Genomic DNA, 11,739 nt, shown 5'->3' on the forward strand with positions numbered 1-11,739 from the left:
GTCCTGGGAGAATTTCACTGGGAAACCTTGCTCCATCCTCCCTGCAGCCCTGCTCTTGCCCTTCAGCCTTCTTTTTGTTCATAAACTTAAAGAACATTGAAAAGGAACATGATTTGAGTTCCGAGGATACCTAAGCTACTGTTCTCACATGCTGTAAATCTAAGAGTAAAACAAACAAGCGAACAAACAAAAAAGAGTCTTTGCTTAAGGAAACATGGAAACATCTCATTCAGAAGTATATAGACCTAGATAGAGGATATTAAAGGGAGCTGTGGTGCTGGTTGAAAGGCGGAGGGATAAATGGGTGGTGAAGCTTCGCCTTTCTAGTTCTCGGGTCTCTTGTTATGTGATGGTTGCACCGGGTGCAGCTGCCTTAGCAGTTCTCTGCTTCAGCTTGCAAGATTGACTTCCTCCAAGACATCCCCAAGGAGAAGCCACATGGACCTATCCCGATGCAGCCCTGGGTGCTGGAGCAGCCGTTTGGAGACCCCTGCCAGTGCTGAGATGCTTACACGTTCACTGACTCAGCTTTCCTCCTGCAGTCGGCATTATTGCCTCTGTTTTGTGAGGTGAAGGACTTTGTGGACTGGTGTTGGGTATGGGTTAATGTTGGACTTGTGGGCTTGGGCAGCATTGGGTTGGGATGTTTTCGTGATGCACATTTTCTTTGCATAAAACTCTCTCTTATACGTGAGTTGCTGTGGATTTGTTTCTCCAAAGTACCTAGACTAATACAGAGGATATGTAGAGAAACAATGACTTCACATTTTGATATTTTTGTGTAATGAAAGTTTCTCTTGTTCTGTAGCATACTTTTAAAATTTACTGTCATATTTTTAAATAAGGAAGAAGCAAGTTTATGAACCTATCTTCTTACCTTAGCGGACCTCTTAAGCTTCAGGGTTCCAGGATGGGGAAAGTTGTTCCATTCCAACCTTTAGCATCCATTCCATAATATTTCCAAAAACGTTCTTTATTGCCTCTGTCTAACTTCTGGAGGATGGAGTGCTGACGGGACGGTGGTGGAAACAGCATGTAACTACTGTTTCTAGGTAGATTGGCCTGGAGTTTCTGGTTTATGAAGAATAAGGAGGCTAAGGGATGTGAGGCCCACGATAGTGGTGTTTCTTATTTGGTGTAAACACTGCATGATAGATGAAAGGTAATAACAGAATATAATCTTAAGTATGGGATTACTGACAGCATCAAATATAGTTCTTCTTCCATCACGTCTTCTCAGGCTGCTTTTCTTCCTCAGGGGCCCTGGTAGTCTAGTGGTTAAACCCTCAGTGACTAACTGAAAGGTCAGTCTTTGAAACCCACCAGCTGCTCCAGGGCAGAACAATGTGGCAGTCTGCTTCTGTCAAGATTTATATCCTTAGAAACCCTCTGGGACAATTCTATTCTGTCCTCTTGGGTCTCTATGAGTTGGAATCAGCTTGATGGCAATGGGATGGGTTCTTCTTCATGCTTAATTATAAAATGTTTTTAATTAGACTGATTTTACTAATGGCCAATTACGTTTCAATTTAGAGGTCATATCCAAGCCCTGGCAGCCCCAGCACAGCTTGGGAACTCTGAAAAGTGACCTGGGTCTGGGCTCCCATCTGCTTCATGTTGCTCTGCCCATGAAGGGAATTTAATGCTTTCCTAATTGTTTGCATTGGGAGAGAAGCCAAGCTCTACCCTTTGCTCTGCTGCCACACTTTTGACAGCTGTGATTAGCGTGGCTAGGCATGGGGAAGAGAAGAGAGAGACAAGAGTAGAGAGAGGTTTGAGGCACTAGCAAGAGAGGAAGAAGAATTTCTTAGGATTAAGATGGCTGTAGTTGGAGAGTTAGTAAAACCTCTGATTCTTTTTTTTATTTTTATTTTTTTATTTTATTTTATTTATTTTTTCGTAATTATCATTTTATTTTATTTATTTTTTTCTTTTTTAACATTTTATTAGGGGCTCATACAACTGTTATCCCAATCCATACACACATCAATTGTGTAAAGCGCATTTGTACATCGTTTCTCAAAACATTTTCTCTCCGTTGAAACCCCCGACATTAGGTCCTCATTTTTCCCCTCCCTCCCCGCTCCCCCCTCCCGCATGAGCCCTTGATAGTTTATAAATGGGTATTTTGTAAACCTCTGATTCTTAATAAGCTTTAAGAGAGTGATGATTTGAGCTTCTCAGATCAGTGATTGGTGGCTACTTACTTCTTTCTAGGTGATTTGCCTGATATTCAAAACTTACTGCCAATTCCAAGTCATAGCAAGTCTACAGGACAGAGCAGAACTGCCCTTGGGGGTTTCTTAGAACACAAACCTTTACGGGAGCAGAAAGCCCACTGTTTTTCCCTCGAAGTGGCTGATAGTTTCAAATTGCTAAACTAAGGTTAACAGCCCAAAACACCACCAGGGCTCCTTGCATGGTACTAGTCAGTGTATTTTCCCCCTCCATTATACGTCATTGCTTCCAGCCTACCTTCTGATGCTATCATTTCAACTCATTGCATGCTCTGTATAACCAAATGAAACATTGAGCCATCTGGTCCTAGGGCATCCTCACAATTGATTCTATGTCTGAACCCATTGTTGCAGTCCCTGCGTCAATCTAGCTCACTGAAGGTGTTCCTCTTTTTCCCTCATGCTCGACTCTATGAAGCATGATGTTCTTTTCCATGGATTGTTCCCCAACCAAGAACATATCCAAAAACACATTAGGAAAAGTCTTTCGAGCCTCACGTTAGCAATCTGGCTGTGCTTCTTTCAAGATAGATTCATTCCTTTTTCTGGAAGTCCATGACATATTCAGTTTTCTTTACCAATCACATAATTCAAATACATCACTTCTTCTCTGTTCTTCTTTATTAATGTCTAGTGTACACATGCATATGGGGCAGTTGAAAACACGGTGACTTGGACCAGGTATACTTTAGTCCTCAAAGTGATATCTTTGTTTCTTAACACCTTTAAGAAGTCATTTGTAGCAGACTTGCCCAATGCAAGATGCTGTTTTATTTCTTGACTTCTGCTTTCACAGGCACTGATTGTGGATCAAAAAAAGAAGAAGAAATTCTGGGAAATTTCAATCTTTTATTCGTTTATCACAATGTTGCTTACTGGTCTAGTTGTGAGTTTTGCTCTCATTAGGTTGAGGTGTAATCCAAATTGAAGACTGTATTCTTTGATCTTCATCAGTAAGTGCTTCAAATCTCTTCATTTGCAGAAAGCAAACTTATGTCATCTGCATATCATAGGTTGTTAATATCTGAATGCCTTAAATCTTTCTACAGGAGAAAAGACTCTTTTCCACTGTCTCCCTCCCTCTAACTTTCCATCCTCTTTTGTTCCTTCTCTCCCTCACTCCTTTTCTTTTTTAGAAAAAAACAACCATAATTTCATTATCAGCATAAAGGACAGGCCTATCTTTCCTGTCCCAAAAGTTCTCCCGTATTCTTTCCTCTCCTTTGCTTCTCTATTTCCTGTAGCTTAGTTATGAGATAATTTGTTTAAAATTTACCATAAATTGTAAATATCTGATGCAAATGACATCTCCTGAGGGTTGTTTTCAATGGAAGGAGGGAAACAGATTGAGAATTTTCACTGGAGTGGGGGGTTGGTGGAAGGGGGTGATAGAAGTGGGGGAAAAGCACAGAGACTTTATTCTCCTTCACGAGTGTTTAGCTGTAGCCCTCGTTCGGAGACTTACATTGTTTTCAACTGGAGAGTTGATCATTGTAAGAAACAGGAACTTATTTAGGTAGTTAAGAAAAATAGAGAGTTTGAAATAAGATTGAATTGTTCTCTATTTATAGACCATATGGGTTCCCTGTGCTATAAATAGTTAATTACAGGAATACATCAAATGTCAAGCCATGAACTCATCCATGTTATGACTCTTCAAACACAAAGGAATCGCCATAATAAAATTTGTAACTAATCTCATCTATTTCAGGTCATTAGAGAATATCTGTGCTGCTGGTAACTACATTAGTAGTCCACATTCAAAAGGGGATGATATAGTCCTCAGAAGTGAGAGGTTTTGCTCATGAAAGAAACAGAATTTTGAGAAGTGAGCATGAATTTTAGAATTAGACATTTATATTTAAGTCCTAGCTTTGCCACTTACTTCCTAGTTCTATAATCATGTTAAGTTACTTAGGTTTTCTCTGAGTCTCAGTTTTTTCATCTGTAAATAGGAATTATAATATCTCATAGGGTTGTTTTAAAGGTCAAATAAGATAATCCAATATATAGAAAACTTTTGATAAAAACTATTCTAAATACCTTTTATCTCTTTTTCTTGTTTATTCCCTTTTGTTTGAAAATAAAAAGATATGACAAAATAACAATTTATAAATTATCAAGGGCACATGGGGGAGGAGGGAGTGGGGAGGGAGGGGAAAAATGAGGACCTGGTGCCGGGGGCTTGAGTGGAGAGGAAATGTTTTGAGAATGATGAGGGCAATGAATGTGCAAATGCGCTTTACACAATTGATGTGTGTGTGGATTGTGATGAGAGTTGTATGAGCCCCTAATAAGATGATAAAAAAATGTAAAAAAAACAAAACTCTGAGAAATAGCCACTGTTGAAGGAATTACTTAATAGCTCAGAACAAGAATCTACTCACCAGAAAGATCTGGAGAACGCCTCACTTTCATGATCTTCATCCATCCCATTCGGTTATTTCTTGTTTGCATGCATGTTCCGTCATGCTCTTAAATAGACTAGGAGTCTCTTCTTGGTCTAAATACAAGCTTCAGTTTCTAGTCACTAGATAGAGAACACACAACTTGTCTGAGTTATACTTGCCCAAAGAATGTAATAGCCTGTGCCCTAGATGGCACGATAGTCACTTAGGAAAGGCAGACAACACGTTTCTACTTTGGAGAATGGAGCAAAACCACAGTTGAAAAGATTCTTCCCAAACCATAGATTCAAAAATCTTTGGGGACAATTTCTGTTTTGCTATTCTGTTTTTGAAGGAACTGCTGCAGCAGAACAATAATCCTGTTAAGAATAATAAAAATATATAGATTAAAAATGTTTGAAGTAAACAGTGTAAAACTTCTTTTATATTAGAAGATGTGAAAGTTATTGTGGCAGCTAAGAATAGAAGAGTCAAGATCCTATCAAAATGTTCACTGAATTAATTCTACTTTACGTATTACAATGGATTTCTTGGGGCATTGGATAGGTAGAGATAATGAAAAACTTGGAAAAGGCACCTGCTAGCAGGGTGACAGCCAGTGGAGACTTCAGCACTATCACAGAGCAAGAAGCAAAGTAGTGGGGTTTGATATGAAGGCATTCAGAATTTGAGGAGACAGTCTCCTGGAGTCAGGTGAGTGCCCAACATTCTTCATGCTACTTTTTCTCTTAAGGGGTACTTTCATTCTTAAGTTGCCCAGATGAGCACAGGACATCTTTTCTGAGAAGCAAATAAACCAGGAGAAGTTAGATAACCTCACAGGACTGGGGAGACGAAATTTGAAGCTTAATACCCAACAAGCCTAGTAAGTACCTCAAATTTTCATATCGACCTCTCAGAAGGCTGCACTTTATGAACAGAATTAAACTAGCTGAGCTTTACAAAGACTGCAAACTGATCTCATAGCATTTTCATCTTTATGGATTTGGGATTATCTACCCTCCTCCCAGGTTTAGCTGCCTTTTGGTTTACAGCCTCTAGAATATCTACCAACATTCAAACACGATGTTTATCAATCAGCCAAATTGTATGAGGTATATTAAGAGACAGGATTAAAGGCAGGGGTGGTGGGGGGTGGTGATGGTAAGTACAACAAACAACACAAATAGCACATAATCACAAATGACTCTGTCTTATCATAGTCACCCTCATTTTTCTTCATAGATTTTGCTAAAAACCAAAGACAAAGATAAGATCTTAAATTGGCAGCATATTTAAAAATACGAAGACCCATTCTTTGGAAAGCAGGTCTTTGATGATGTTAACAGTTAATGTGAGGTCATATCGGAATACGGTGGGTCCTAATAGAATAGAAGTAGTGCTCTTATAAAAGATAAGGGACACAGGGACCTAGTAGATGGCTGTAGAGGTTGGAGTGATTTACCAACCAAGGAGCACAGTAATCTATGGCCATTACCAGAATTACAAGGGAGAAGCATGGAACAGGTTCTTCCTCAGAGCCCTCAGCAGGAACCAAAGTGTCTTATTTTTACCTTCTAGTCTCTTGGACTGGAGAACTCATACATTCCTGTTCTAATAAGCCACACACTTTGTTATGTACAGTATTGTTATGTGTGGCAGCCCGAAGTACAGTACGATGATCATACTTGCTCAAACAGCTTATTTCTGTCCTCTGGTTCTGAATGGTAGGAGAAATGCAAAAAGAATGGGCATGCAGATGTCTTATATCGAAGTGGATTTGTGACTAGGCATGTATTCACTTTCTGTTGCTGCTATAATACATTATCCCCAAGTTAACAGCTTAAGGAAGCACACATTTATTCGCTTTCTGTTTTGGTGATCAGAATTGTGAAAAGGGTCTTATGGATATAAAATCAAGATGTTGGAAAGGCTATGTTGCTTTTAAGAGGCTCTAGGAAAGGACTGGTTTCCTTACATTATCTAGCTTCTGCAGCTTGCCTGCATTTCTCGTCTCATGTCTCCTTTCCTTTATCTCCAAAGTAAGCAATGGTTGGTCAAGTCTTTTCCACATTTCTGCACTCAGGTACTGACTTCTGCCTCTCCCATTTATGTGCCCTAGTGAAAGGTTTGCAGCTTGGACCCGCCAGCCACTCTGAGGCAGAACAATGTGGCAGTATGCTTCCCCCTGGGAAAACCTATTAGGTAGTTCTACTGTGTTACCTTGGGTCACTATCATTCAGAATCAATGAGATAGCAATGTGTGTGTGTGTGTGTGTGTGTTTGTGTGTGTGTGTGTGTGTGTGTGAGAGAGAGAGAGAGAGAGAGAGAGAGAGAGAGAGAATACTGGGCGACCCAGGTAATCCAGAATAATCTTCCTATGTGAAAGCCAATCAATTGACGGACTCAATTTCTCAATTCCATTTGAAATCTTAATATCTTTTGCCATATAACAGCATATTCACAGATTCTAAGGATGTATCCACATGTCTATCTAGATAAGATAGGTGAGATAAATAATTTGATGATGAAAAGAATGGGACCAATGGTTCTGGGGGGATACAGGAGAAGGGGAGGTATGAGAAAGGAAGGGGGTTGTGCAGGAACCATCTCAGGGACAAAGGAACAACAAATGAACTAAAATCAATCGTAAGAAGGGCATAGGATACCTACTGGGGCTTAATTAAGGGCAATGTAGCAGCGAGGAATTACTAAACCCAAATGAAGTTCAAACATGATGATGGGACAAGAGGAAAGTAAAAGCAAATAGAGGAAAGACCCAGGAGGCAAAGGACATGTATAGAGGTCTAAATATAGGTATATATATATATATATAATCTCAAGAGGGGAATATAACTATATACTCATATCTATAGGTTAAGAATTAAGGTTTCAGATGGACATTGGGCCTTGACTCAAGTACTCCTTCAACACAAGAACACTTTATTCTAACAATCTGGCATTCTGTGATGCTCCCTTTCTCGACACGATCACTGAAGACAAAATGGGTGCATAAGCAAATGTGGTGAAGAAAGCTGATGGTGACTGGCTATCAAAAGATATAGCATCTGGGGACTTAAAAGTTTGAAGATAAACAAGGGGCTATCTAGCTCAGCAGCAACAAAGCCCACATTGGAAGAAGCACACCAGCCTGTGTGATCACTAGGTTTCCAGAGGATCAGGTATCAGGCATCAAAGACCCACAACACAATCATACCCAATGTGAATGGGGGTGGGGTGGGGGTGGGCACGGAGTGGAGACCCAAAGCCCATCTATAGAAAATTGGACATCTCCTCACAGAAGGTTCACAAGGAAGAGATGAGCCAGTCAGTGTGCAGTATAGCACCGATGAAATACACAACTTTCCTCTAGTTCTTCCCCTCCCTCTAGTTCTTTAATGCTTCCTCCGCCCATTATCATGACCCCAGTTCTACCCCAGACACTATATTTTTTAGTAACCGGGCACCATCAGCTTTATGATAATTATGCTAAGCAAAGTCAGCGAAGCACCAAAGAACAAGTACAACATGCGTCCTCTGCGATAAGCTTAAAAAGCACAAGGTGCATAGGGGGGAAAGCCACTAAATGAATAAATGTCCAGGGCGAGGTCCAACATTCTGGCAGGGGTCAACCCAGGGATGCATATGGCAGCCAACCAAAAAGTAGAGGAAAAGAAAAAAATTTTAAAAGGAGGGTGAATAGTGGAGAACAGGGCATTCAAACACCCAAAGGGAGGGTATTATTTATGTCTCCATATGAAAGAGGGACCAGATAGGCATGAAGCAATGAACTAACAGAGAAATGAGGGGCCTGGCCCCAATCCCATCTATCTCAACCCTCCAGAAGATTGCATGACAAAGGGCAGCACTGAAGAGACAGTCCCACAAAGTAGCGGGTCTGGGGTCTGCCCAGACCACATATAGCAAACTGAGAGGTAAAGGGAAGGGAGGGAGGGAGGGATAGAGCGATAGATAGAAGATGATAGATAGATAGATAGATAGATAGATAGATAGATAGATAGAACTTGTCTACCAACCCCCGAGGATGACACTCATGCTCAGAGTAGCCAAGGCACAGAGAAGACCATAGGGCTGGCCCCACCATGAGACAAGACACCTCCTCACTGACCCACAGCATTGCAGGGGACAACACTGGAGACCGAGGCGGGAATTGTGCTAGGTCTGACTGCCTCACACTGGGGTGGATCACGAAGGGAGTGCAACAGAACAGCAAGGGGAGCAAAGCAAAGAAGTCCTTGAGGAATGCCAAGATTGTTGGCATCTTTTAAGACATCTTTTATTCCGTGTAAAGTGCAAAGATCTTCGTATTGAGTGAGCACCCACTACAGTGGTGCTAAATAGCCAAGAAGACAGATGACTTGGTCAGCTGATGTCATTTAGCCAATTAGTTACTGAGTTCTAGCAAAATGTGCTCAGGGTTTGAGTGATCCTGGCTTCATAGATAGAGGTTATATGTGTGCCTAACAGCCTGGGCTACCAATGACCAAGACTGACTATATACTTCTGCTGCCTAGTGTCCAAAGTTGGAGTCACAGTGATCAAAGCTAAACCCCTGTATAGAACTAATCACCTAAGAAGTTATCCATTTGTTGATAAATTACTATAAATGGACTCCTTCCATCCTTCCACTGCCTCCATCTCAATGCTCCTCTTTACTGCTTAAATAAGTTCTTGTCCTTTTCTCAATTAAAAAAAATTAAATCATTTTATTGGGGGCTCATACAGCTCTTATCACAATCCATGCATACATCAATTGTGTAAAGCACATTTGTACATTCGTTGCCCTCATCATTCTCAAAACATTTGATCTCCACTTAAGCCCCTGGCATCAGCTCCTCATTTTTCCCCTCCCTCCCCACTCCCCCTTCCCTCATGAACCCTTGATAATATATAAATTATTTTGTCAAATCTTATGCTGTCCGACGTCTCCCTTCATCCACTTTTCTGTTGTCCATCCCCCAGGGAAGAAGTTATATGTAGATTCCTGTGATCTGTTCCCCCTCTCCACCCCATCCTCCCTCCACCCTCTAGGTATCGCCACTCTCACACTGGTCCTGAAGGGACCACCTGTCCTGGGTTCCCTGTGTTTCCAGTTCCTATCTGTGCCAGTGTACATCCTCTGGTCTAGCCAGATTTGTAAGGTAGAATTGTGATCATGATAGTGGAGGGAGGAAGCATTTAGGAACTAGAGGAAAGTTGTATGTTTCATCATTGCTACACTGCACCCTGACTGGCTCATCTTCTCCCTGAGATCCTTCTGTAAAGGGATGTCCAGTTGCCTACAGATGGGCTTTGGGTCCCCACTCCGTACTACCCCTCATTCACAATGATATGATTTTTTTGTTCTTTGATGCCTGATACCTGATTCTTTTGACACTTCATGATCACACAGGCTGGCGTGTTTCTTCCATGTGGGCTTTGTTGCTTCCCAGCTAGATGCCCACTTGTTTACCTTTGAGTCTTTAAGACTCTAGATGCTATATCTTTTAATACCCAGACTCCATCAGCTTTCTTCACCACATTTTCTTATGCACCCGTTTTGTCTTCAGCAATTGTGTCGGGAAGGTGAACATCATGGAATGCCAGTTTAATAGAACAAAGTATTCTTGCATTGATGGAGTACTTGAGTGGAGGCCCAATGTCCATCTGCTACCTTACCACCAAACCTATAAATAGATGCACATAGATCTATTTCCCCATCCTCATATATGAATATATTTACATATGTACATGCCTTCATTTAGACCTCTATAAATGCCCTTTGCCTCCTAGCTCTTTCTTCTATTTCCCTTTACTTTCCTCTTGTTCCACTATCATGCTCAGCCTTCATTTGGGTTTCGGTAATTCCTCTCGGTTACACCTGTATCCCTACATCCCCACGTCTCCCATCTGCTCTCAGAGAGGTAATGAGGTATAGCAGAACCCATTTGAGATTTGTTCAAGTCTTGGATTTACTAATAATTTGTGTGATTCTAGATAAGTTAAGGAGTCCTGCTAGTGTAGTGGGTTATGCATGGAGCTACTAACCACCCAGGTCAGTGCTTTGATCCCCATCAGTCACTCCACTGGAGAAAGATGATACTGTTCCCATGAAGATTTAAAGTCTCCACCACTCAAAAGAGCAATTCTACTTGTTATATAGGTTGCTATGATCTGAATACCCTTGATGGCAGAGGGTATGAGTAAGTTCATACAAAATTCAAATTATATACATTTTTCTAAGGACTATTATAAGCCATTATCTCTGTTTCTCAAAACACTTTAAGTGCTAGAAAATCAGAGATTCAGAAATGTTTTTAAAAGTTCCCCAAATTTCAGAGCCATTATTAGGTGGAAGATTTGAAATTCCAACCCAAATCTGTTTCCCAAACCTACTCCACAGGAAAACTCTTCAACCTCAAGATTTCCAGCTGTAAAATGTGAATAACCAACATAGCCTAATAGAAAATTATAGAAGAGTACATAAAATATATGAAAGTGCTTTGTAATTTATAATGGATCCTGGCAATATAATGGATTTGCTGACATTTGTGAGTGTGCATAATATGCCAGGAGCCCCAGTGACATAGTGGCATAGATGTTGGGCTACTAACCTTAGGATTAGTATTTCAAAAATGACCATTTGCTCAGCAGGAGAAAGATGATGCTTTCCTCCCAGAAAGAGTCTTCTGAGGATTTTACATTGTTGTTTTCAACACCAAGTGACCGGTTAGTGGGTCTGATGCCTGGAGTGACCTAGCAGATGGAAAGATGTGTACACGTTGCATGCTCTAAGGGATAAGTGGAATTGACATGATTTTAATCATTTCTGCTTTATTGCTATTTGCTCTGGTCAACACCATTGTCTAAATTAAGTTCACTCTTTACATAATGTCTCATTGTGTAGAGCCAGAGGCAGCTTTTAAGAGCCCTAGAAAGGGTTTTGTGTAGAGCCAGAGAAAGGGTTTTAAGATAAGGTTTTCTACCTTTTAGCAGAGGCTAATGAAATGAATATATATCTATCATCTATCTATCTATCTATCTATCTATCTATCTATCTATCTATCTATCTATCATCTATCTATCTATCTATCTATCATCTATCTATCTATCTA

This window comes from Echinops telfairi, unplaced genomic scaffold, assembly GCF_000313985.2.
Source record: "Echinops telfairi isolate 266 unplaced genomic scaffold, ASM31398v2 ScPeMD7_7424;HRSCAF=8462, whole genome shotgun sequence".
NCBI lineage: Eukaryota > Metazoa > Chordata > Mammalia > Afrosoricida > Tenrecidae > Echinops > Echinops telfairi.